The 26,316-nt window shown below is 43.5% G+C and overlaps 1 protein-coding gene and 1 non-coding gene across 6 annotated transcripts in view; both read right to left on the bottom strand.

Annotated features, from left to right (window-relative positions):
* The window catches only part of Msra (methionine sulfoxide reductase A), a 333,498-nt gene that overhangs the window by 127,894 nt on the left and 179,288 nt on the right, over window positions 1-26,316 (bottom strand). The window lies entirely within an intron of this gene.
* Trnae-cuc (transfer RNA glutamic acid (anticodon CUC)) lies at window positions 7,626-7,697 on the bottom strand. The gene has a single exon. It is a non-coding gene; the product is annotated as a tRNA-Glu (tRNA).

Here is a 26,316-nt window from a genome sequence, read left to right as displayed (position 1 = left end):
ATTCCTTCACCTTGGAACCAGTCTAAGATTTAGGATCTGAGTTTGCACAGCTGTATTGGCAGGGTCAGCTCTTGGGTAGGTTTATCTGGGTAAGCTATTGAAAGTAGGTTTGCATAAAGTGTTTGTGCTCCTTGAGGACTAGAAGACAGCTAGAGTCCCTGATATCATAGTGAAAAAAAGGTCTTGAAAACCAGTCTGGTACCTTTTTCAAACTCGTAAAAATAGGATTCTCACTGCGAATGACATGGGCAAGAAATGATGACATCTTATTGGAAGCTGCTATTATAACCCAGTAGCTGCTTGCACAGTATGGCCATGGGAGTTGCTTGAGGTCATCCACAGAACTTCATACTCCTTTGCATCTGACTCACATGACATGTGCTTTTTAGGTCTGTGTGATGGTTGCATACTTTTCCAACTTACTTGGTTCATTGTATACAAGCACCCCACACAGAAAATACCCTGAATGGTTCTGACTTATTTCAATGTCTAAAGTCATGAATGATAACATGCTCATACCCTAACTTGGGGGTGGGGTGTTTATCAGTGATGCTAGAGATTGAGCAGAAGTCCTTGTATATGTTCAGTTCTACTGAACTCCACCCCAGCCCCAGTTTAACTACTTTTGAGAGAAATTTAACTAAAAGCCAAACCTTAAGATTTATTCGGAACATAGCTCCACATAGAAATACTATTGGTTGCCTGGGAAGCTTTGGCTTTTTCCACCTGTTCAGGCCCAAGATACCTGTTGAACCACGAGGCACAAAAAGAAATCAACCAACATTGTTATCTCAAAACCATGCAAACTAGATAAGCAATCAAGGCTACATCTTTCTAAATGAATACAGTTTTATTTAGAAAGATGTATCATATATATACATACATATAGATAGATATACACATATATGTATATGTATATATTATATATAGATATTCAAATATATTATACATTTTATATTAAAATATATAAATATATTCTATATATGAATATATTCTAATATATTACATATTATATATTAGAATATACAATATATTAGAATATTATATCAATAAATTCTAATATATTAATATAATCTAATATATATATATTAGAAACTCTTTAAAATATATGCATAGCCCCAAACAAGGCAATTCTAGGAGCTTAGATCACTGGAGTCTAATCAAACTATTTTTAATGACCATGATATTACTTCCATAAACACTCCAGCTAAGGGCTAGCCACTACATTATTGCACCAATGGCTTCCTATAAAGCCAAACTCAGCTGTAGCTAGGTTGATACTGGGAATCTTTTAACCTTGATTAGTAAGCTTTGATGACAGCTAGTAATTAATTTAGGACCCCAAAGACATGTCCTCAGGAGCAGACCAAATGGTTTCAACAATGACGTGCTGGGAAGTTGTGCCAAGGACATTGGCATTGTAGTCAGAATGTGACTCAGATGAATTCCTCAGCCTTCCTGAGTCTTCGGTCCCTCAGTCAGACAGCAGTTATAATAAAGATGCCAAAAGGGCATCAGGATTAACACACACACACACACACACACACACACACACACACACACACACACACACTGGTTCTGTCAACTACAAATTAATTTCCAATACTTAATTTCCTCTATCCCAACCTGACAAAGGTGGAATTTAATAAAAAAAAAAAATAAGCCAAGAATCATGGCTCCACACATAGTACTAGGCTATGAGAAACCCAAAACCATGATTCACTGAGTCTGCTCTCAGGGAACTCATGAAAACAGCGATAGCATGAACTGGGCACTGTGGGAAAGGTACAGATAATTCTCCAAAGTTCATAGAGAGGGAGAAACAGAGAAGGTGCCACAGAGAAAGAACATCTAACAGGGAACTGGAAAGTGGTGTGTATCAGTTTTACTTGTGTTGCTATGACAAAACGCCATGACAGAAACATCACGAAGGCAGAGGGTTCCACTTTGGCCCATAGTTGCAGAGGGGTGTGATCTATGGTGGTCGGAAAGACACAGTGGCAGGAACATAGACAGGTGTCCATGGCATCCGTAGTTCCGCAGAAAAGCAAGAGAACAGGACATGTGCCTGGGCTCTAAAGCCCTGAGGCCAACCCAAGGTGAAGTACTTCCTCCAACAAAAGCTCCATCTCCTAAGGGTTCCACAACCCACCCAACAGTACCACCCGCTGGAGTCCAAGCATCCCAATCCATGAGCCTTTTGACAGACATCTTACCTTAGAACCACAGCAGGATACAAAACAGACAGACAGAGTCAGAAGGAGGGAGCCTTGGATGACAAGTGACAGCACATGACAGAGATGTGAGGCCACAGAATGGGAAGGGTGTCTTCAGCAGCTGATTCACGCCAGTTTCTCTGTAACCATGGTGACCACCACAGCACCTAGGCACTAGCTCTATCCCGTTTAATGCCAGCATTCTCCTCCTGTGGCTGATGGCCACATTCACCAAGACAGTTGCCCTTTTCCCCACACTTTTAGATCAATTCTTTATCTTGCAATTGAATAATTTAACCAAATATCAATGCAGAGAAGAAAAAAAAACTAGAAAAGGTACAGAGCTTTGTTTTTATTAAAATTAAGTTTAACTTTAGAAAAACTCAATCAAAGGAAGTTTTTTTTTAAGAAAAGAAAAGACTCTCAAGTCAGAGATGGGCAAGACTACTCCAAAGCCTGGGGGAGACGGGTGTTAGGAGCTGAGAGAGAGAAATCAGCAGAGAATGTGTCAGATGGCAGAGAGGCTTTTCCAACCAGCTCAGTGTCACCATGGCTATTTCGGTCACCCCAGACTTCAGAGTCAATTAGGCTGGCCACAAAGCGGGCACAAAATGGACACCTGTACCCAAAATGACAACAAGGCTGGCAACTCTGATGTTCAGTGGGCATGCTAATGCCAGAAAGTATCTGGTAAATGAATTTTGCCATTTTTGTCTGGGCAGATAGACACCCATTACAGAGATTACCAATATCGTGAATGACAATTAGGTCAGTGTGACTTTGGAAACATGAATTTCAAGACACAGATAAACTGGTCCTGATGTCTGTGGCATGCTCTCTGCCTTGGCCCCTTCTTCAAACTGCCAGTGCTCACTCATACTTGCCCAATGCTCACACTTGCCCAATGCTCACACTTGAACTGATGTTCACACTTGCCTGATACTTGCTGAAGGGATTGGGAGAGAGGACTGTTTGCAAAGCTTGTTTGTTTTCATGGATGAAAGGGTTTTGATTAGTACAAATGATAAATTATTACCATTCATTAGCAAGGACAAATGAATTGTTTTAGGTCCCAATGCATCTCTGACATCCACATGCACAACCATGGAGGTTTGAGAAGTACAGACTCTGTTCACAGCACCATGACAGAACAAAATCACCTCCTTCCATTTTACAGAGAACACTTCAGAGTGGCCTCAAAACCTCAAAAGTAGGTCCCATATTGCTTTGTCCCTTTATCTCAAAAGCAGAGGAAATATAATTAGAAATGTGGCTAAGAAGCCTCCACTATTGTGCTTGGTGATAAGCTTCAGATGTTTGGCTCCCAGCACAACAATGGCTGTGGTCTTGATCAGTGCCCCTTCACAAAGCAGGCTCTTGCTTCACACACAGGGCGGGGTCAAAGTTTCTGGCATAGAGAACAAAGTAGAATTCCCTACAGAGGACCCACTCCACAGAGGCTGGTCATTGTTTAGCTTTGATACCATTTTCCCCCTGTAGCACAAGCCAGAATTGTCCTTTAAAGATATTTCTGTATGTCTAACACTTTCCTGAGGTCGGTTGTACGGGGCCTGCTGGCTCCACATTCCCCAGACCTGCGTTGTTTCAGCATGGTGCTTTAGGGACCATAGGGTCTAAGCTGTGCTTGCTAGTGAGGAAGTACCGCCATACTGTCAAGCCGTGTCAGCCTGGACTGCTGGTACATGATCCTTGGTGGAAGACGATGGTCCTGTCCATCATCCCAATTCATTTTTATTAAATCAACACATACATATGTGTGTGTATGTGTGTGTGTGTATAAAACTATGTGTGTATACATACATATATACACACATATATGTATACACACAGTTAGATGATCTTCATTTCATGAAACTACATATATATGTAGTTTATATATATATATATATATATATATATATATATATATAAAATTCACTTCCAGTGGATTTTCAAAAACAAATACACACACTGATGCTTTTCAGCTTTCATGATTTTTGTATGCCAATTTAGGTGCTAATTCTTTTTTTAAAATTTATTTATTTATTTATTTATTTATTTATTTATTTATTTATTTATTTATTTTACATCCTGACCACAGTTTCCCCTCCCTCTTCTCCTCCCATTCCCTCCCCCTACCTCACCTTCACACTTCCCCTAGTCCTCCCCTCCTCCGTTTCTGTTCAGAAAGGGGTAGGCCTTTCATGGGTGTCAACCAAGCACGGCACATCAAGTTGTGGTAAGACTAAGCCCCTTCCCTTGTGTTCAGACTGGGCAAGGCAACCCAGTATGAGGAACAGGTTCCCAAGAGCCAGCCAAAGCATTAGGGACAGCCCCTGCTCCCAGTGTTAGGAGTCCCACAAGTAGACCAAGCTACACAACTGTCACAAATATATAGAGGGCCTAGGTTGGTCCCATGCAGGCTCCCTGGTTATTGGTTCCATTTCTGCAAGCTCCTAGGAGCCAGGTTAGTTGTCTCTGTGGGTTTTCTTTAAATCAACCCTTTTTGATAATGAGTTAAATTTTCTTAATTGATACTTCCAATGGGGAAGGGAGAAGAGAGGAAGCAGGAGGAAGAATAAGAATTGGCCCATGCAGATTTAAGGAGGGAGTTCAGGGCTATTTTAACTTGTTGGTGGCTTCCATAGGAAATGCTTTTCCCTTTGGTAACAAATTTAGTGTGGTACAATTTACGTACTATAAAATTCACCCATTTAAAGTGCATGATTCAAAGTGTTTTTAGAATATTTAGAGTTGGGCAACTATCACCACAGTCAGTCTGAAAACAGTCCTGGCCATGCAAGCTCTTCAAACTGACAGAAAAGGGAACTAGCATGCCCAGTGCATTCTACAAGGCTGGTATACTCCAATGTCCAGATCAGACGTCCAGGGTGAGGAAGGGAGGTTGTCAGAAGTCCATTTCATCAGTGAACCAAAGCACAAACACCAAATCAGACAACAGTAAACTGACCCCAGCAATACGTGTAGATTCAAAAATTTCATACTGTTTAGATTTACCCGTACTGGGCACATTCATGAAAGTTGATTCTAGAGTGTGTGGGGAAGAGCAGTGGGGTAAGAATGGTCCAGATGCTCAAAAAAATTCTCTGAAAATACATTCCTTCCCAAACACATAACTAATGATCATCATGGTGCTTTGACCGAGCACTAGACACAGAGACCCAAGGAGAAGCAGGAACCCAGAGACACCCAGGCAAACAGCAAGTATACAACGTAGACTCTGGGGTAAATATCTGGAGGAACTGATGACTCTTAAAAAAATAGATCCCTATATAATAATTAAAACCCAATTCTATTTATATTAAAAGTTTTGTTATAAAAGGTAAAAATCCTTTCTTTTAGAGATGAAAGAAGGGACTATTGTATGGTCCTAAGTTAGGGAAATATTTTTAAGCAAGATACAAAATGTATAAACTGTGAAGAAAAAGATTAAATTGAGAACTTCTGCTCAAAGATTAAATTGAGAACTTTTGCTTATCACAAGACAAAATAAAGAAAAATATCTGTTATTCATAAGAGTATCAAAGAATTAGCATCCAGAGTTCATATAAAAAAAAAACTCTTTAAAATCAGAAAGTAAATAGCAAAAAAAAAAAACAACACCTCAGTAGAATAATTAGCTATAGATATAAATAGGGATTTTACAGATGAAAAAGGAAAATGGCCAACAAATGCAAATAAAAGCACAATAGATGCCATTTGAACCCACAGAATGAAAAACAAAAATACATTCTATAATCGGGACATCCTACCTTGAAGATCAACGGCTGAGACTACTCTACAGACCCAACAGTCTGGACCTCTGCAGACAGACACAGTCTCCTATGGGCAGTTAGCAGGAGACACCTGTGAGGCCACAGAAGAGGAAATGGAAAGAACCTTCCCCAGTCTGTGGCAATACCCAACAGAAGCTGTTCAAGGAAAGAAGGTTTATTTTGGCTCACAGTGTGAAGGGATGTGTCCATCAAGGTGAGAAAGGCACAGTGGCAGGTGACTCCGTGGCGGCTGAAGTGTGTGGCAACTGCTGACTACATGGCAGAGGGCAGGGTGGCAACCAGCACTGGACTATAACCCTGTAATCGGCTCCCTACAGTCCTATATCTATCTGCCAGCTAGACCCTGTGCCGAAAAGTTTCCCCGGCCTCCCTAGATACCACCAACAGACCAAGGGTTCACATATAGGAGCCTGCAGGGCACGGTCCACACACAAACAACTTAATGTTCATCTATAGGTAAGGTAGAAGATGCTGAACACACAACCATGAAAGAATAGGTGGCCAGTGGGAGACCAAAAAAAGCCAATATACTAGAGCTCACAGGTCCTGATGGTCAATCTCAAGAATGAAATATTTATATTTAGTATCCACTTACAAGTGAGTACATACCATGTTTGTCTTTCTGAGTCTGGGTTACCTCACTCAGGATGATATTTTCTAGTTCCATCCATTTGCCTGCAAATTTCATGTCTGTTTTTTACAGCTGAGTAATACTCCATTGTGTATATGTACCTACCACATTTTTCTTATCCATTTTTTAGTTGAAGGGCATCTAGATTGTTTCCAGGTTCTGGCTATTATGAATAATGCTGCTATGAATATAGTTGAGCTAGTGTCCTTGTGGTATGATTGAGCATGCTAGTAATCAGATTGGTGAATACTCTAATTGTCATCATAGAGCCTTTATCCAGTAACTGATGGAAGCAGATGCAGAGATCCACAGCCAAGCACCAGGTCAAGCTCTGGGACTTCAGTCGAAGAGAGGGAAGAGGGATTATATGAGAAAGGGGGTGTCAAGATCATGATGGGAAAATCTACAGAGACAACTGAACCAAGCTCATAGCAACTCACGAACTTTAGACTGACAGCTGTGGAACCTGCATGGGACTGGATTAGGCCCTCTGTACATGGGAGACAGTTGTGTAGCTTGGTCTGAGGGCCCCTGGCAGTAGGATCATGGTCTATCCCTGGTGCATGAGCTGGCTTTCTGCAGCCCATTACCTATGGTCGGATGCCTTGCTCACCCTTGATGCAGCGGGGAGGGGCTTGGTCCTGCCTCAACTGAATGTACCAGACTTAGCTGTCCCCCCCATGGGAGACATTACTCTTTTTAAGGAAGGGATGGGGGGGGGGTTGGGTCAGGGGGAGTGAGGCTGGGAGGGGAGCAGGAGCAGAGATGGGATGGGGATCTGTGGTTGGTATGTAAAATAAATAAATTTTTTTTTTTTTTTTTGGTTTTTCGAGACAGGGTTTCTCTGTGTAGCTTTGCGCCTTTCCTGGAACTCACTTGGTAGCCCAGGCTGGCCTCGAACTCACAGAGATCCGCCTGGCTCTGCCTCCCAAGTGCTGGGATTAAAGGCGTGCGCCACCACCGCCCGGCCAGAAGAAAGGCTTCCCTGACCGGGAAACGAACCCGGGCCGCGGCGGTGAGAGCGCCGAATCCTAACCACTAGACCACCAGGGAGCGTTAAATAAATTTTTTAAAATTAAAAATAATAAAAATAAAAATTAAAAAAAGAATGAAACATTTGGTGAGAACAAAAGTTGTGCAAGATATGGAGAGCACAGCAGCACTTACAACATGGATGTGTTGCTTTGGGATACACACATGCACAAAAGTGTCAAGGAGGAGCACCTGCTGGATAAATGCCGCCTTCCCAGAGCAGCCACTGCAGGGGAGAAGTGAGACTGGGTGTGGGTGGGGCACCCAGAGGCCTCACTCTCTGCAATGAGGTAGGACCTTGGCAGTAGAGCCATGTGTTGGGTTTCCGTAGGCTTTGCAATGTCAGTTAACTTTACAGAGTTCCTTTTGTGGATCAAATATCTCATTTTCCCTAAAGATGAACACCTGGTGTGGTCCTGGACTGCCTCGTATCTCACTTTGCAATGAAAACAACTCTTTTCAGGTGTACATCAGTGTGGGGTCACAGGGTAACTCAGTGCAGTAAATAACATGTGTATTTGCGTGGATAATTAAATGAATAAGTTAAATTCTCAAACATAGTGCTAGTTATACCTTGTTCTTAAGAGTGACAATAAAAGTTACGGCCGTAGTTCTGCTGAACTCCCTTTCCCTAGTCTATTCAGATTTAACCTTCAAGCCTTTACCTTTCAGCCTTGTAAATGACAGAATCTAAAACCGTGTTTGGAGATGGTGCCCTGATTCTTGGAAGGTGTCTGCCAGGAAGTTAAACAGGATTGCTTTCTGTAGCCAACTTTAAAATGAACTAGAAAATAAACCATGGTAATAGCACCATGGGATGGCTGGGTTAATTAAAAGTTAGACCCTGACCCCGGAGCAGCATTGATATGGCTGGTGAGGCCCTCCTGAGAACATTCCACTCCCCTTCCTGTCTGAGGATGCTTCATGTAAGGAAGCTGGAGCAGGAGATGGGGCTGGCTTCTTCATCCTGGGCTTTGTCCTATCTCTCTCTCTCTCTCTCTCTCTCTCTCTCTCTCTCTCTCTCTCTCTCTCTCTCTCTCTCTCCTCTCCTCTCCTCTCCAGGGCTGAGTGTGGAGACAGAAAAGATAGCAGGAAAAGTTGAGCCGTGCCTATAGTGGAGAGGCCACAGACCTTCCAGCTCCTTCCCACCTTCAAACCACAGAATAAAATGGTTTAAACACAGACACACACACACACACACACACACACACACACACACACATACACAGTGCACATGCTGAGTCCAGCCTTACATGTAGGCTTGAAAACGATCATTTTCAAAGGCAGAGACTGAAACCCCAGGAGCAGAGGCTGCCCTGTCTTTCTCCCTAGACTTGTATAATGAGGCCCAACGGCCAGGACCTTAAAATGAAACTATCTTTGGAAACTTTATTTGGTGATTAAATTACAATGAGGGAATCAGGATGAACTATAATCCAAATGGCTAGTGCTCTTTTAAGGAGGAGATTAAGGGGCTGGCGAGATGGCTCAGTAGTTAAGAACACTTGTTGCTCTTGCAGAGGCCTTGGGTTTGGTTCCTGGCACCAATGTGGCAGCTCACAACCATTCATAACTCCAGTTCAGGGGATCTGATATCCTCTTCTGATCTCCACAGGTACCAGACACATACATGGTGAGCATACATACCTGCAGGCAAAACGCTAATACACATAAAATAAATAAACGAATCTAAAAAATATTTTAAGGACATTAAGCTATAGATTCACGCAGAAGGATGACCACTGGGGACAAGGCAGAAGACAAGTAGAAGGCCTCAGGAGAACCAACCCCGATGACATCTTGATCCTGGATGTCTAGTCTTCAGGACAATGAGAAAATAAAGGTCTTTGTTAACTCTGATGCCAGCCCGAGTGGCCCTGCCTTGCTTGCTTCCCACCTCTGGTGTCTGGCAATCTACTTCACACATTTTTTTCAATAGGAATTCCTTTGTCCCTCCAAGAGATGCTCTTAGGTAATGGTGTGTGTGTGTGTGTGTGTGTGTGTGTGTGTGTGTGTGTATGCACACATGTGGTTGCATTGTGCACATGTACATGAGTGCGTGTGGAGGCCAAACAGAGTTCAGCCTCAGATCTCATTTCTAAGATACCATCCACCTTGATATCTGGAACAGGGTCTCTCACTGACACAGTAGGCTAGGCTGGGTAGCCAGCAAGCCCTACAGATCCACCTGTTTCTATTTCCCAATGTTGGTATTATAACCGCCACTATCACACCCAGCTTGTGTGTGTGTGTGTGTGTGTGTGTGTGTGTGTGTGTGTGTGTGTGTAATTTGATGCCTGTGGAGGCCAGAGGTCTACAATCATCTGTCCTCTTCTAATACTTCCCATCTTATTTTTTGAGATAGGGTCTCTTCACAGAACCTAGAGCTCCCTAGCTGATTGGTTAGACAGGCCTGCCAGTGAACTCCGGGGATTTACCTATTTTGGTTGTCACCTTCCCCCAGTGCTGGAGCTGGAGACATGCTGTTACTATGCCTGGCTTTTTGTGTGGATACTAGGGATCTGACCTTATGTCCTAATACTTGTAGACCTATCAATTGACCCACTGACATTTCCCCAGCCCTCATGCCTAGTTATTTAACTGAATTCTTGGAATCAAACTTAGGCCCTCATCCTTGTATCCTTTATTGACTCTGCAACCATCCCGACCATCAGAGTAAGGATGCCTACCTTCTGCAGGAGGCAAGAAGGGAGTTTTGTTCAACACAACTAAGTAGCTGGTATTGGTTCAAACCTTGGGAGTCTGACCCTGAGTAGTTTATTTTAGGTATATTTAAGCACAGCACAATTTGATGAAACCATTCCTGGTGATAATTAACTCAATCCTGTGTGCACAACAAAGCTTAAGACATGACTACATTGGAACTCCTTATAAAGGACATGTGACTTTTTAATAATGGGTTTTATGGACTACACGTTACATGTTCTATAAAGATAGGTTCTATAGATTGACAAGCTCATGATAAGGGTCTAGGGGAGGATCCATGGTGGTCTCAGCCACACAGACAGAGCAAAATGTCACCAGGTGTGGTGGTTTGAAAAAAAAAATGGCCCCCAAGGGGAGTGGCACTACTAGGAGGTATGGCCTTGTTGGAGTAGATACGGTCTTGTTGGAGGAAGTATGTCACTGTAGGGGCAGGCTTTGAAGTTTCTTTTCTCAAGCTTCACTCAGTGTACCAGTCAATCAACTTCCTCCTGCCTTCTAGTCAAGATGTAACACTTTCAGCTCAAGCATCATGTCTACCTACATGCCGCCATGCTCCCTGTCATGATGATAATGGACTGAGCCTCTGAAACTATAAGCGAGCCACCCCAATGAAATGTTTTCTAAGAGTTGGTCATGGTGTCTCTTCACAGCAATAAAAACCCTAACCAAGACACCAGGCTATTAACCATATCTGCTCCTAGTCTTCTGGGTGGATAACAGTTTATACATCTCTTCCTTTGAAGGAACAACCTTGTGTATTAAACATGCCTGGTTCCCCTAGTGAGCACAAGGACCTCCATGCTTCCTACACTTTCTGACCCATATTCTCAGGCCCATAGGTGTAGTGGGTAGCCATTCCAACCTTGATCTGGAAGTTCCAACACCCATTGAGGCTTCGGTAACTGTCACGCCTACAAGGTAGGGCCAAGAGAGGACCCTGAAGACCCAAGATCCGGATGCACGCGTGGGCTCACTTGGTTCCTGGACCCTGGACGCTGGAGGTAGACCGAGCAAAGTTCTCCAGAGAACACCTCCAGACTGCACTACGTCTTTCCCAGACCCTGCAACCTACCTATCCCTTCATTTGTAAGTTGTGCCACTAAATAAACTTCCCTTTTAATTACGTGGAGTGGTCTTAATAATTTCACCAATACACGGGAGAGAGATGTTTGAAAACATGTCAAGGTGGCTGTCCTCTATAGAGTCTAGCTCTGAAACATACACAAGCTTAGAGCACACAGCTGAAGTTTGGCTGGATCTACCTAGCATATACCCATGTGTACTCTTTCTAGTGGCATGCATAGCTCTTGCCTTGGAGCTCATTCCAGGCAGGAACTACATCCTTACCTCATCCCCCACAAATTCCAGGAATGACTAGTAAGTTACCAGTCCCTAGGAGCCTACTAAATTTGGTCTGATGTAATGACAAAACATCCACTTAGCTGACCCTTCTTAGGTTCTGGGTGGGAAGGTTGTGCCATCTAAGCCCTCCAAGAAAAAATCTCTTGAAACCCTTCTGTGTGATACTGGTCTAAAGAGTTCTGTAACCAGCTACATGTCCCACACAAGTGGTCCAAAACCCGTGACGGTGTTGGTGTTCAACCTCTCCTGCACTGTTCTAGGCTCAGGCTCTGAAGATTGAGTAGAGTATCCAGCTGGTTCCTGTTTCTGCTTCCAACTTTTTGGCAGATATGAAGGGAGCTGATGACCAAGCAGCAGAATCAGATACAAACTCAACAAAGTTGCCTGTTGGGCTGATTACCCATCTCTCTCTCCTCCAGGTGAGCAAAATGAGTTGGCTGTACCACTGTTCCTCATTTACTATGCAATGAGGCAGGAGGACCAGACTAGGATTAGTTGCTGGGAGAAGCCTGGGACCCAATCTTTTGAAAATCTGAGTTTGGGCTACATTCTCTCTTTGAACCCTAGGCATCTAAGATCAGAGATTTCCATGTCTCAGCCAATCACCAAGTTCCCCTTATCCAGACTCTAATGCATTGTTCTTTGAGAGCCTGAGATCAGCTGGGGTTCATGGAGACAGTTCAGAAGACGGAATAAACTGATGAGCCTTCCTATCTTTTTGAAGTAGTCTGAAACACATGTCTGTGTTAGTGGGTCATTATTCAGTGTTACAAGGTTTTATGTGTGATGTGAGACTCCTGATTTGGTGCCATTATCCTTTCCAGCTAGTACTTCCCATTACAATCCTCAGGGAACCCCTTCCTAATGTTCCTCACACAGGCTGGATGCTTTGGCTTGAATTCACCGTCTTTCCCAACCTCATCTGTCTAGCTCCTTGGTGACTCCTTCCTGTCCTTCTACTCCTGGGAACCCCCCAGAACTCGCTTCTCCACTGGGGTTGGAGCAACTCAGCCATTTCTACCCAAATCAGAACTCTTGTCTCTGTTCTAGATGATGAACTACTTGAGTTACAGTAAGGTTGTCTGGTGGGCTTCTGTTCCCTCCAGCACCCACAGTGTAAAGTGTGTGGACAACCACTCCACAGATGGTGGAAGAGTACACGTGTACACTCATTTGTTTCAATGATGTCCATGACTTACGTTCTGGTGATGGGCAAGACCGCCAGAAGAGGCTGACACACACATTTCACTTTCAGGGTTAACCTTCCAGCCACTATACAGTAAAATAAAGTAGTGATTGTTATAAGTTTTCAGAATATAAAAATATGGCTAGGAAGACTGCTTAGTTCAATTCTGTGAGCAAACAGATCTTCATATCAAGTCATCAAGAGTAAGGTAAATTAGATCACCACATAGGAGCAGTTCTCTTATGAGCCCAACACTTATGGAAGAGGTGTTTTGTATTGTCTTAACATCTGTATAGTAGGCAGGGGGACTGTCTATAAAATTCTTCATAGCTGCTCACTTCAAAGACTCACAGAGAACACTTTTTATCCAAATGGATGTATCTAAATATTAAATTCTACAGCATTTTAAAACATTTATTTTAATAGAGACTGGGTTTAATCCTATGCCTTCATGTGACTGAAGAACAAGAATTGTGAATATGAAACAAACTCTCTAAGGGAGAACACACACCAGGGTTGTAGATACACACTAGTAGACATCTGCTTAAGTACAAACATCCCAGTGGACACAGCTCTACCTCCTAAGGGTTCCATAACCTCCCAAACAGGGATATCAGTGGGAACCACGTGTTCAAATACATGAATCTATGTGGGTCATTTCTCATTCAAACCACCACAGCCACTATCCTAGACGGCTGGGCAAGCCCTGGCACATGTTTTGGCCGACATTGTTTGCTGGCCATCCAACAGTTATTGGCCTGCAGGTGTGCCTTCCTTATAGAAGATAATTGCAGGCAGGTGGGGTCACTATGATATCACAAGGCATTCCCTAACTGTTCTGTTACTGGCTATTTCATTCCCATTTTTAGGTATTAGTTTAGATCCGGGCATGTGAAAGAGTTCTGGCCAATAGACATAAGAAGGTGCCTTGTAGGAGGACTTCTACAAAGTCATTCTCCTCAATAAAGGACAAAAAGATGTCTTCTTGACATTGGGTTATTGGAGTTGAGAACTTGTTGAATAAAACTGTGACAGCCACCCTGGGACAATGATGACACAGCCAGAGCCTAGGATGGCAGAGCAAAATTATAGGAACTGAATTCTTAAGACTTTTTTTTTTTTTTTTTTTTTTTTTTTGGTTTTTTGAGACAGGGTTTCTCTGTGTAGCTTTGCGCCTTTCCTGGAGCTCACTTGGTAGCCCAGGCTGGCCTCGAACTCACAAAGATCCGCCTGGCTCTGCCTCCCGAGTGCTGGGATTAAAGGCGTGCGCCACCACCGCCCGGCAAGACTTTTTTTTTTTTAAAAAAAAATACTGAATTAACTCCTCTGGAACATTCTGACTTCTTGTTATATAAAAAAAAGTACTTAAGCCAGTGTTCGCTGAGATTCCTGCAGCTTATTGCTGAGAGCATTCTAAATAACTACATATTGGATCTTGGATCTCATTAAATTCTCACATCAGTGGTATAAAGCAGGCTTAGGAAAAAAAAAAAAACAAATAAAATAGCAAAATGTTCAAATATTTTTGCCAAGGTCACATGCCTGTAAATGGCATAGCTGAATCCACAATCAGGTCTGATTCCAAATTTGGTGTTTCTTCCAGTGAAACCAGATGATGCACACACAAAAGCCTAGAGCAGGAAAACCTCCTGTCAATCATGCTGACATTGTTAACAAGTCAAAGACAACCATGCCATTGGCAGAAGAGACAAGCCACCCAGCACAAACGCTGCTCTGTCAGACTGTGTGACTGCCATCGAGTCACTTACCGTTTCCCAATTACGAGACCTCCAGTCTTCATCTATCATTTAAAAGGGGAACTCAAGACACACACGTGCAAATAGGGCGCACGCCCCACTTTCCCTGCTGTGTGGTGTTGTGGAAGAGCAAGCACAGACTAGACACTGGCCTCTTCTTCAGGAGTCTGCAGATGCTTGGGATATCTGAGGGAACACATTCCAGGGAGCATCACTCATGGCATCACAGGCTCTGAATGAAGCCTGTGACTCAGAAGAAGAGCATAGATACACAGGCAGAGGTGAACCATCAGTCAGTGGGCGATAAAATAGCTAGTCTTCTGGGTATTAGGTTTATGAAACTGTTCATACATTTTCTTACAATGACAGCAGTTTTAGGCATTATGATTATGGTAGGCCTGGGACTACCCAACAAGTAGGGTTCCAACACATTGGATCTAGGGGGAGCTGGAAGCTAGCCACAGCAGTCTCCAGCAGAGCTGAGGCAGGGGAGTGCATTGCAGATGGCTGAAGGGTACTTGAGACACTGGGCCCAGACTTCTGAGGTCAAGTGGCCAAGCAAGGTCACCCCCAAAAAAGAGATGCCTCACTTGGGTCACACTGAAAAGTAGTTTTTAGATTACTCATCTCTCTCTCCCTCTTCTTCTCCCTTTCCGTCCTTTCCTGCCCCCTCCCGTGTGTGTGTGTGTGTGTGTGTGTGTGTGTGTGTGTGTGTGTGTGTGTGTATGTGTGTGTGTTTGCATGTGTGTGCCATGGTGTGCATGTAGAAGTCAGAGAACAACTTGCACTACCATGTGGGTCCCAGGGATCAAACTCAGGTTGTTAGGGTTGGCTGTGGACACCTTTACCCCTGAGCCATCTTGATAACCCCAATACTATGGTATGTTTCTAAAACGGATGTTCATACTCCTCCTGTCTTCACTCATTATGAGGGTCTGGGAAGCTAGCTATTTTACATTGATTAACTCACCTCATAGTATGTTGAACAGTTACATGGGAGACATGCAGTGTACACCTTCATTACCACCACTACCGCCCCACCTAGCAAGTTAAGAATTCTTATTCCTGGTGCATTAGTGAATAGACAGGCTCTAAGAGACACTTAAAATGGTCTCTCAGTAGGAGAGTCTTGAAATCAATTACAGTAAAAGGTAAACCCACAGGATTCTCATACAATTAGCAACCTAAATACTTGTTGCAAAAAGAATTGAAAACAAAACACATCTAATTCCAGTGTCAGCTCACCAGGCATGCTCACGGAGATGACCATTGTCTATGTGAGTACCACCGGAATGGGCCTGCAAGACCCACAGCTCATATTTTTGAGGATCAGTCAGATGTCAAGTGAGTCAGGCAGGAATGTGGAGCTGCCTCAGTACTTTGAAGTCAACTCAGAGAGACCAAGCTATCGCTTCAAAAGTCTCATGAAGAGAGGTGTTCTGAGGCCCAGCTGGCAGATGTGGGTCACCGCAGGGTAGAACTTAAAGTCTATTTCTGCTTCTGCTTCTGGCTGTAACCCTCCAAGATCAGAGGAGCCCTAGCTGCATGCCTGACTACCATAAGCACAGTGATCCTTCCCCACCATGATGCTGTACTATCCTGGTGGGAATGCAGATATCCTAAAGAGACATTCCTGGAGCTGAGATGATGATGGGCAGGACCACACCTTGACCAGAACAGCTTACTGGTACATACCTCTTGTCCTCTACTTTAAATCTAAACCTCATCAAGACCCTGGGAGGTGGGTGGTCACTGGGATTATTTTTTCCCTCTTCCCAATGTGGCCACATTTCATGAATCTCCCTCTTCTGCTTTTCACTGTTACTTGTTTCTTTACTTGGTTCATTGAGGACAAGTAAGTGACTCTGGCTTGTCAGGGCTTTGCTGCCCAGGAACAAAGGATTGTGTCCCCTCAAACCATGAGCCAAATAAACTCATACTCCTTGAAACTGTTTTTGTCAGCATTTTGGCACAAGGATGAGGAAAGCAATTAACACAGCAGCAAATAATTTAACATTCTGAGATACGTGTCCAGTGTGGGACAATGAAATAAGCTATTAGCATCTTCTCACATGCTTGCTATGAATAGTTCTCAGATCACAGCCCACGGCTACAGGGCAAGCCCTGTTCTTAATGCAAAAAGCACTGCGCAAATAAATGGCTATCTTCAGATAAACAAATGAATAAATAAATGTATTTGGGGGCTAGGGAGGTGGCTTGCTGGTTCAGAGTACTTTCTGTTCTTTCAGAGGACCCATGTTCCCTTACCAGTATCCACATTGGGTGGCTCACAACAACCTGTAACTCCAGCTCCCAGGGACCTGGTGCCCTCTTTTGACCTCCAGGAATACACACACACACACACACACACACACACACACACACACGCACGCACGCACGCACGCACGCACGCACGCATGCACACGCACACGCACACACACGTATGTAAAAAGCATTGTTTAAAAGGACAAATGCTTGGGTCTATATGCTCACTAGCTTTGTCATGCACAAGAGACTGACATAAGACCTGCTTATACAGCTGTCTTAAGTTTGCTGGAGTAAACTTCATCAGAAAAATTTCACAGAGCTTAAACATTATTAAAGCTGATTTTAAGACATTGCCCTAATTTCTTTTACTATAATCTGTTGCTGTCATTATAAAAACCACAGTCTCATGCCATGAGGTAATACTTCCTTATTTAGAAAAGCTACTGGATGATTCATAATCGTCATGGTAGTGATACACTTTCAATTATGTGGAGAAAAAACTCAAATCCCTTTTAATTCCACCTTCTTTAACCATGAAGGGTATTTCGTCCAGATCTCACCCGCTGATACAACCCAGATGAAAAAGAGATCCTTTCTTTATTACTTACAGGGAGCTGTAAATCAAATGGGGACCTCCGTGGGGGTGGGGATAAAGGAGGAGAAGGAGGGAGGGTTCATTTGCTTATTAGGTTTCCATATAAAAACATTAAGAATAACAGGCAGTTTCAGTGTGCCCCAACCAAAGCCTTGAATCAGTTGCTTCTGAAACATGAAAGACTTCTCTTATGGACAAATTGCAATCAGCCTAACTTTCTGTAGCCTTGTGCACATGCATGCTGCCCTGACCGATGAGACGTTATTAATAAAGGAAGAGATGAGTATGAATTAAAGCAAGCCTCGCTTAATCACATTAATCCACAGCAAGTCAAAGGCTTCAATTTTCGAAATAATTTTGGGCTTAATGCCTCGGAGATGGGCAGCCTGCTCCATTGAGGAAGCAGCTGGTCCAATTTGAGCTCCATTGTGAGGCTAGAATTGTCAGGTCCTCAGAGCAACACGGAAGCCTGACAGTTTTCAGGACGCGACCAGAAGTACTGAGACAAAGGAAATTGCAAGACATTGAAAGGGTCCTGAACAATGACAAGGCGGCCCTCTGTGGGGTGGATTATATATGATTACCAGACTCACTGCCGGCATGGATGGCGTGCTCTCTCTGGCCCCTGCAGCTGCTGCGGGATGCACAGTCAAGGACCCACAACCAGGGGTTACAGATTGGAAAAAGGCTGGCTCTAAGGCAACAGGGCAGCAACCACTGGACTGTGCTCACCTCCCTCGGCTCGTCTCCTCCACACACAGCAGTGTGCTGGTCATCAGGCAGCTACTGTGGGACATCTTGTGACCAGCATGCACATACAATATGACACTCACACGCCTGAGGAGAAGGCACTTCCTCCCCAAGTGTGACTGTGGTTTGCAGAGGTAAGACAGCTGCCTATGTGACGAATTGAAAACGGAGGTCAGAACAAAGCAAGCTCCACGCCGGGCGTCAAGATGTGGAACTGTGGCTGTAGGACACCAGGAGAAGCTGTGTGTTCTCAGGGTCTCGCTTCCTTCAGGAATCAAACCACCATTCCTAGCCTCATGTTTCATTTGGAGCTTAGAACTTAGGGTGGACCAGCTCCACATTGCTCACGAGCCTCCCCACACACTCACACTGAGAGTAAGGTACTACTGGGTGTGGGGGAATACCACAGACCCAGAGCCCAAAGCTCAGCTTTATTTCTCAAAGTTAGCTGTGACTGTTGTCAGAGTCAGGAGTGACTTCATCTTTGACCAGGGACAAACATTTTCTGCCATTTCCTTTCTGCTCTAGGACTCCAATCTCCCAGAACTCCCAAGTTCCAGAAAAGAAAGCCTATCGAGACTTGGACGGTAAAACCGTAACTAACCCTCTCCAACAAGGCTTGTGCTGGGGAAGTAAGGCCTGGCCTGCTGGCACAGAAGGCTCGTACTTGCCTCTGCTCTTCTCTTTAGACAGCTGTATGTGTCTGTTCCAAATCTCAGACCCAATGAAATGACCTCACAGCCATTTCATGTATTGTATAATACGTGTATGTTCTTGTAGGGATGCCTGGCTAGGTGGGGTTCTATTCAGTCTCTTTACTTTCATGGCTTGACCTTTTAACACATAATAGACATTTTAGAAAAAGGATGCCTATCTATAGAAGTGAGCAAATGAAACATCAATTCTAATATGTAAACTGAATGAAAATGATGGATTTGTATATAATGCCTTTGGTTAATTCTACTAACACGATACCTCTTGAAAGCTGTTTAATAAATACATCCAGATAACACTAATTTTAATCGAGTAAAATTACTTTGCTGAGTCTTAAAGCATAGATGAATGGATGGATGGGTGGATAGATAGATAAATAGGTGGATGGATAGAAGGATGTATGGATGGATGAATGGATGGCTAACAGATGGACGGATGGGAGAACAGATGGATAGACAGATGGACAAATAAGTGTAATTGTGAAAGGATAGAAGGGTGGATGGATAAAGAGTGTCTGAGTAGTTGGCTAGAAAGAGGGATGGATTCTCAACAGAAAGATGGATGGATAAATGGATGGATGGATAGATTATATACATAACAAATGGTGATGTTGGTTGTTAGATATATAGTCATGCCTTCCCTTAAGTAACAAAGAAAAGTTCACAGCTTCTCTAGATTGAACTTGACTTTGGAGGTCATGCAGCTTAACCTCGCCTTCTGGGTAAAGTCTCACAGTTTGACAACAACAAGAACCACTCTGGATTCTGCATCACAATTCTTAAGAAGAGGCATGGAGATATTTAAAAACATACACATCTAAATTCCTTTGGGCATACTGAAGCCAGCTTCCTCTTCTCTTTCTCCAGTGTTATTCACTTAAAAAATGCTAACAACCTTGCCCCTTGCATGGCAGTTTTTTTTCCAGTATTAAAAAACTGCTACCACACACTCCTCTCCTACCACAAAGAGCCAAGCCTTTGATGACAACAGCATGTTAGATGGCTTTTGGACTTAACAAGAAAACCAGTTTGTAATTCAGCATCCCTCTAGCTCCAAAGTGACCCTTCTGTCACTGCTCTATGATAATTGAACAGGCCTTAGAATGATCCCTTAACATTACAGTCTGGTATTAAGCCTTGTCAGCAGATGGCCATGGAAGAATATGGGAGGATGAAGGAGGTTTTCTTCTGGTCCTGGGGGCTTCCTGTCTCGGACTCCTGCAGGGTAAGCTTGTTCCAGCCCTCATGTCTACAGAGCAGTTTGCTCTTAGGAGGCTCAGGAGGACCTATGAGGGTAACTTTTCATCATCGAGATAGGAAGCCATTTAGCTAATATACTGTGTTGATACATCGTACTGTAAACCCCATCTCTGCTTAAAATCATTTATATAGTTTATGTTTTCTGCAAACAAACATTAAAAATAACTCTAGGGGACTAGAGAGATAGCTCAGTGTCTAAAAGCACTTATTGCTCTTCCAGAGGACTCAAGTTTGGTTCCTAGCACCCAGGTTGAGCGGCTCACAACTTCCTGTAACTCCAAATCCAGGGGAGCCAACATTTTTGAACTCTGCAGACATCTGCACTCACTTGTACATATACATGCACACACACAATTAAAAATAATAAAAATATACTTTAAAAATCTATCTAAATTCAAACTTCCTTGGTTTATATGGATGCTACACCCCAATTCACAGATGGTAAATAGAAAATGTCATAAATCTAAATTTCCATACTTATATTCAGCCTCCTGAGTGAACTCATCTGTCCAGGATAGCATAAGGTATGGTATCAGCAGTCCTCTTACAGTCATGGCTGGCAGGAGTTTTAGCTCAGCTCACTCTGGGCAATGTCCCACAAGAGGACCATTCCATGGATGGAAAAGGTGAGTTCAAACGCTGAGCAACAGAGTGTACACTTCCCAACATATAAAATGAAAGCACAACAGAAGAGCAGCCAGAGAAAGTGTGAAAATGTATCTGCTTCGGTGGAGAACATATTTCTACGGTCATGATGCTAACACTCTTTACTGGTTTACTAAAAAGGTATGATTGATGCAGATAAGAGATGAAGAGACTGTGGTACATGGAGGGAGGTGGCAGGGAAATCTAGGTTTATATGTTCAATTATGGTCATCATTAACATTGTTGTTTTATTATAACACTTACATGAACTCACAGCACAAGATTAAGCCACACAATGGGTGGAAGGAGAGCTCATGAGGCCCCACCCCTAACTGAGAAGCTACAAGCAATTGATTGTTGCTAGCAGAAGGGAAGTCATTTTTCTTCAGTGGTGTAGCCAATAAAGAATCCCACATTCCTGTTCATGCAAGCAACCCTAATTAAAGTCAGTGGATCATTTAGAGAGAGGGAAGGGAGAAAAAAAACACATGGAAGTAAAAGGTCACTTCTTGGTAAGATGAAGGAATTCTGAGAGGGTGAGAGACGGCGGTAAGAGAGGGTAATGCCAGTGAAACAAGTGAATAATTTGTATGAATGAAATTATCAAATAATACATTAAAATGTTTTATGAAAAGGGATGGCTCGGTGGGTAAAGGTGTTTGCAATGAAGCCTAAGTCGGATCTCCAGAACACACAAAGAAGAAGGTGAGAATGGACTCCAAGTATTATCCCCTGACCTCCCCTCCACATCAGGGGAGAGGGAGAGAGAGGCAGGGGGAGCTTGATAACCTCCTTTGTTCTTCCTGGGTCTCCTTTCTGAAAGAGTGTCACCTTATGTGACTGCTCATGTCTCTCCTGAATCCCACTCTCCCCAAGGGCACATCCAAATTCAGAACATTGAAGCATGGACTTTTCTAGCTCTTAGAATTCCTCCTGAATGAATCATCCCTCCTTCCACCCTCACTCAGCAGACCTTCACCTACATTGTTCCATGCCTGGCCATAGTGACTGAAGGATGAGAGAAGCCCCAGCATTGTATCCAAATTACAGTCAATGACAAAAAAAAAAAAAAAAAAAAAAAGATACACACATCTGTGTGGCATAGGCACGTGGAGGTCTTGGTGTAGACCATCTATTTGAGGTTGGTCTTGAAGCATGGATAAACATGATGGTTAGTTTTATGCGTCAACATGTCTATGTCCTTTGGTCAAGGGTTATCCTGGGCGTGGCTGTGAAAAGGATCTTTGGAAAAGATGAATATTTAAGATCATGAATTGAGTGAAGCAAACAGTGGGTGGGCCTATCCCAACCAGCTGAAGGCCTACCTCACCAATCCCCCTCCCTCTTTCTCTTTTCTTGCTTGATAGCAAACCTTTCACATCATCTCTCAATATTTTCACACATAATTGAAAATAAGAATTAAAGTCATTCATATAAATTTAAGGATATTTTGTACATGACTGAATTCCACGTCCTCATCTAACAATACAGGCAGCTGTGCTTTAGAACAGCTGGCTCCTGGTCCATATTCAAACCTCCCTGACTGCTGCCATCTAAGCTCTTCTCAATCAATGTCCATCCTGTGTCTCACACTTCATATTTCATTATTCAGTCCCTTAGGTTGAAAATGTTTCATTTAGGGTAGGGAGATGGCATAACTGATAAAAGCATTTGCTTTCAAGAATGAGGTTCTGAGTTCAAATCCCCAGTGCTTAGTTATCACTGGGCATAGAGACAGTAAAATCTGGGGTTTGCTGGCCCCAGGTTCAGTGAAAGACGCTGTCTTAAGGAAATAAGGTAGAAAGAAATAGAGCAGGACACTTGACATGTAAGTACATACCATACTTACACAGGCATACACATAGCAGAAAGAGAGGGAGAGAGAGAGTGAGAGAATATGCATCCTTTAAAAATACACTCAGATGTATAAGGTTTGCTATCCAAAGGATATCCCACATTCAGACTTGCCTGCTTGCTTCTTCATGAGATGTGTCATGTAAGATGTTTCTCTGCCCCTATCATATCCGGTACACTAGGCATGGACATCATACTATCACTTTGTGTAGGTTGAATTATCTCAACATGAATTTTCATAGATGGTGCTGTGTGTCCCAGCATACATCACATTAGGAGATACCTACACAGTGTCAGTTCTATGCACCAAAGGATGCTCTATTTTCATATGTTTTAGATCATGTGTAGTGTGATAGGTAATCATAATCATTAACTTTATGAGATCTAGAATGATCTGGGAAAAGGACCTCTGGACATGCCTTGGGGGAGTTATTGATTGAATGAATTGATTAGGAAAGATGCTGCCAGTTGTGGGTAGCACCATTCCTTAGGCTGTGATCCTGGACTGTAGAAAATGGAAAAAGCAAGCTAAGTACATGAACTAGCTCCTTCTAGTTCCTGACTGTGGGTACTAATTGACCAATTCCATCAAGCTCCTACTACTTTGAATTTCCTGCCATGCTGGGATATATTTTTTTAACTTTTTATTTATTCTTTCTGTCTTTCACATCATGCATCTCGATCCCATTCATTTCCCCATCCCTTCATATCTACCCTCTGCCCTTACAATCCTCCCCCCACCCCCACAATAAAATAAAATTTAAGAGAAAAAAAGAAAAGAAAAAAATCTCATCATGGAAGATGTAGTGTGAACCCTTTTGTCCATATGTCTTTATTTGCAAGTGTTCATTGCAATGAGCACTGGTCTGGTTCGAGGCCTCTGGTTTCTGCTACACGATCAATACTGGGCCCTCACTGGGATTCCTCTTGGATATTCTGTTGTTGCCCTGTGTTGTGGAGATCTTGCAGATTTGGGTCTGCAGGACCGGCCCCTTTACGTGCTCCAGCAGGTCACAGATGGGGTGGATGTTGGGGTGGGCCAACTCATAACCCTGGTTCTGGGCCTGGGTAGTTGCAAGGTTGGTCAGCTCACCAGCTCTCCCCTGTCCTCAGTGAGCTCTCCAGCACTGCCCTGGCTAGTTCACCTCTTGCATTTAATGAGCAAGAGGCGGGGCCAGTTCTCTGGCTTTTACATCCTCAGGGGCTGTTCTCCCACACTGGAGCCTTCAGAGCCAGCTCTACTGTGCTGCCCAGGCAAGCTGCCTGAGTGCAGCAGCTAGTAAGGGACAGATACAGCTCTCCCACTCTTATCACCTCAGGGCCATCTCTCCCACCTGTCACAGGTGTCAAGGGGTGAAGATATGGGAGGGGGTGGGGGGCATCTCTTCCCCACCCACACCACCATATGGCAGATGAGGGGTGGGGCCACCCCCCCTCATGTTCTTGGGGCCAGTTCATCCACACCCCTGTCAATAGGGTCAGCTCTGCTGTGTCGCCCCAACAAGGTGGAAGGCCCACTTTTCCATGAGCTGTAGCTGGTAAGCGGGGAGGGTCAGCTCCTTCACCCACCACAGGTGGCAGGGGCAAGGTACGGGGGATATATTCTTGAACTGTGGGCTAAAATAAACCTTTTCCTACTGAGTTTTTTTTTTCAGGGAATTTTTCACAGCGACAGGAAAAGAAACTAAGACCTGTAGAGATTCTAAGAGGAACTGGAGATTCAAGTGACCACAGTGATATCTGTCAAATGCTCTTAGCAGAGTGAACATCACCAGAGGCACCACTTCATTAGGGGTTGCTACACAATGATGTTTCTGACTCAAGTTATCACTACATTAACAGTGGATGGAGAATTAAAGGCATAGGAAATAGGAGCTGCCCCATCAACACAATAACGTGTACATGTTTAAAAAGAACGGTGAGGTTGTTCACCATTCACTTCCCTTCAAGTCTTCACATAGCCTCAATAATGGCCATGGAGGTGTAGCACGAATCCCAGTTGGTCTTAATAATAAAAACCTGGAGCCAGATATCAGGGTAAATGCTGGAAGATCAGAGAGACAAAGGAGCAAGCCACAGCCACCTCTTACCTCACTAACTCTTAAACCTGAAAGGGGGGCCGAGCTCCTGTCTCCACCTGCCTTATATTCCTCTCTCCACCCAGCCATATCATTTCCTGTTCCCTCCTCCCTAGCTGCTGGGATTAAAGGCGTGTGCCTCCCAAGTACTGGGATCAGAGAGGCATGAGATTTCAAGTGCTGGGATTAAAGGTGTGTGCCACCACTGCCTCGCCTCTAGTGGCTAGCTCCAAACTCTGATCTCCAGGCAAGCTTTACTTGTTAGATCACAAAAAAAATCACCACATGGAGGTCTGGTGCTCCCAGAGATTTCCTCCTTTCAATGCTAATCTCTCACCCTTTCCTGATCTACCAAAATGCAGCCATCACAATACATGTGCTTTTTGTTTTTGTTTTTTTTTTTTTGTTCCTACAGAAAAATGTATTTGAGCATACCTGTTTTGAGGCTCCCCATTTTGTTGTAGCTGTGGTCCTCCCCCACCCCCACCCCCTGCTTTTTGCCAAGTAGTGTTTCACTGAATGGATATACCATCATTTGCTTATACATTCACCTGCTGGTAACCATTTAAGTGGTTTCTAGTTTGGGGCTGTTATAGAAATAGATACTCTTTACATTCCTATATAGGTTTTTTTAATCTAAACATAAGTTTTCATTTCTCTTTTGGAAATGTACAGGCATAGGTTTCCTGGGCCATATGATTCATGTATACTAAACTTTACGTGACATTTCCAAGTGGTTTTTACCAAGTGGCCTCGTCACTGTGCTTGCTCTCAGCCGTTCAGGAGTTCTAGTTGCTCAGCATCCTTGTTAGTCCTTGTTTTCTCACCTCTGGTAGGGGAGTATGTTCAAGTGTATGTGGGTGCCATCGTACAAATGAAGAAGTCAGAGGACAACCTTGGGTGTCTGTCCTCTCTTTCTATCTTGGGTCTCTATTGTCCTGTGCTGAGTATCCCAAGCCAGCTGCCTTCACATTGCCAGGGATTCTCCTGTCTCTGCCTCCCATCTCACTGTATGAGTTCTGGGATTATAGACTCAAGCTACTGTGTTAGGCTTGATTTGGGTCCTGGGGAATCCAAATTGGGTTCTCACGCTTGTATGGCAAGTGCTTTCAACCACTGAGCCGTCTCCTCCCTGACAATGATTTTCTTTAAATTAGCTATTCTAACAGAATGCTAGTAGCAGATGAATGTGGTTTTTATTTACATTTGTCTGATGACTAATGATGTTGAACATCTCAGAAAATGTCTTATATGTCATCTGTAGGTCTTCTCTGATGACTTGATTCAGAGCTTTTGGCTACTTTCAAAAAGTTATTAGTTTTCTTTTTACTAAGTTTTGAGCATTTTTCAAAAGGGTAAAAACTTTTATTCTTCTGTAGGAGAGAAAAAAGGGAACTTGTTGATGAACTTGAAGTCATTTACTGCCAAAGCCAGGAAAGTGAGGG

The sequence above is a fragment of the Peromyscus eremicus genome, chromosome 9 (assembly GCF_949786415.1).
Source record: "Peromyscus eremicus chromosome 9, PerEre_H2_v1, whole genome shotgun sequence".
In the NCBI taxonomy this organism is placed as follows: Eukaryota; Metazoa; Chordata; class Mammalia; order Rodentia; family Cricetidae; genus Peromyscus; species Peromyscus eremicus.
The sequence above is the reverse complement of the archived record's forward strand: the minus strand, read 5'-3'. Positions and strand labels throughout refer to the sequence as shown.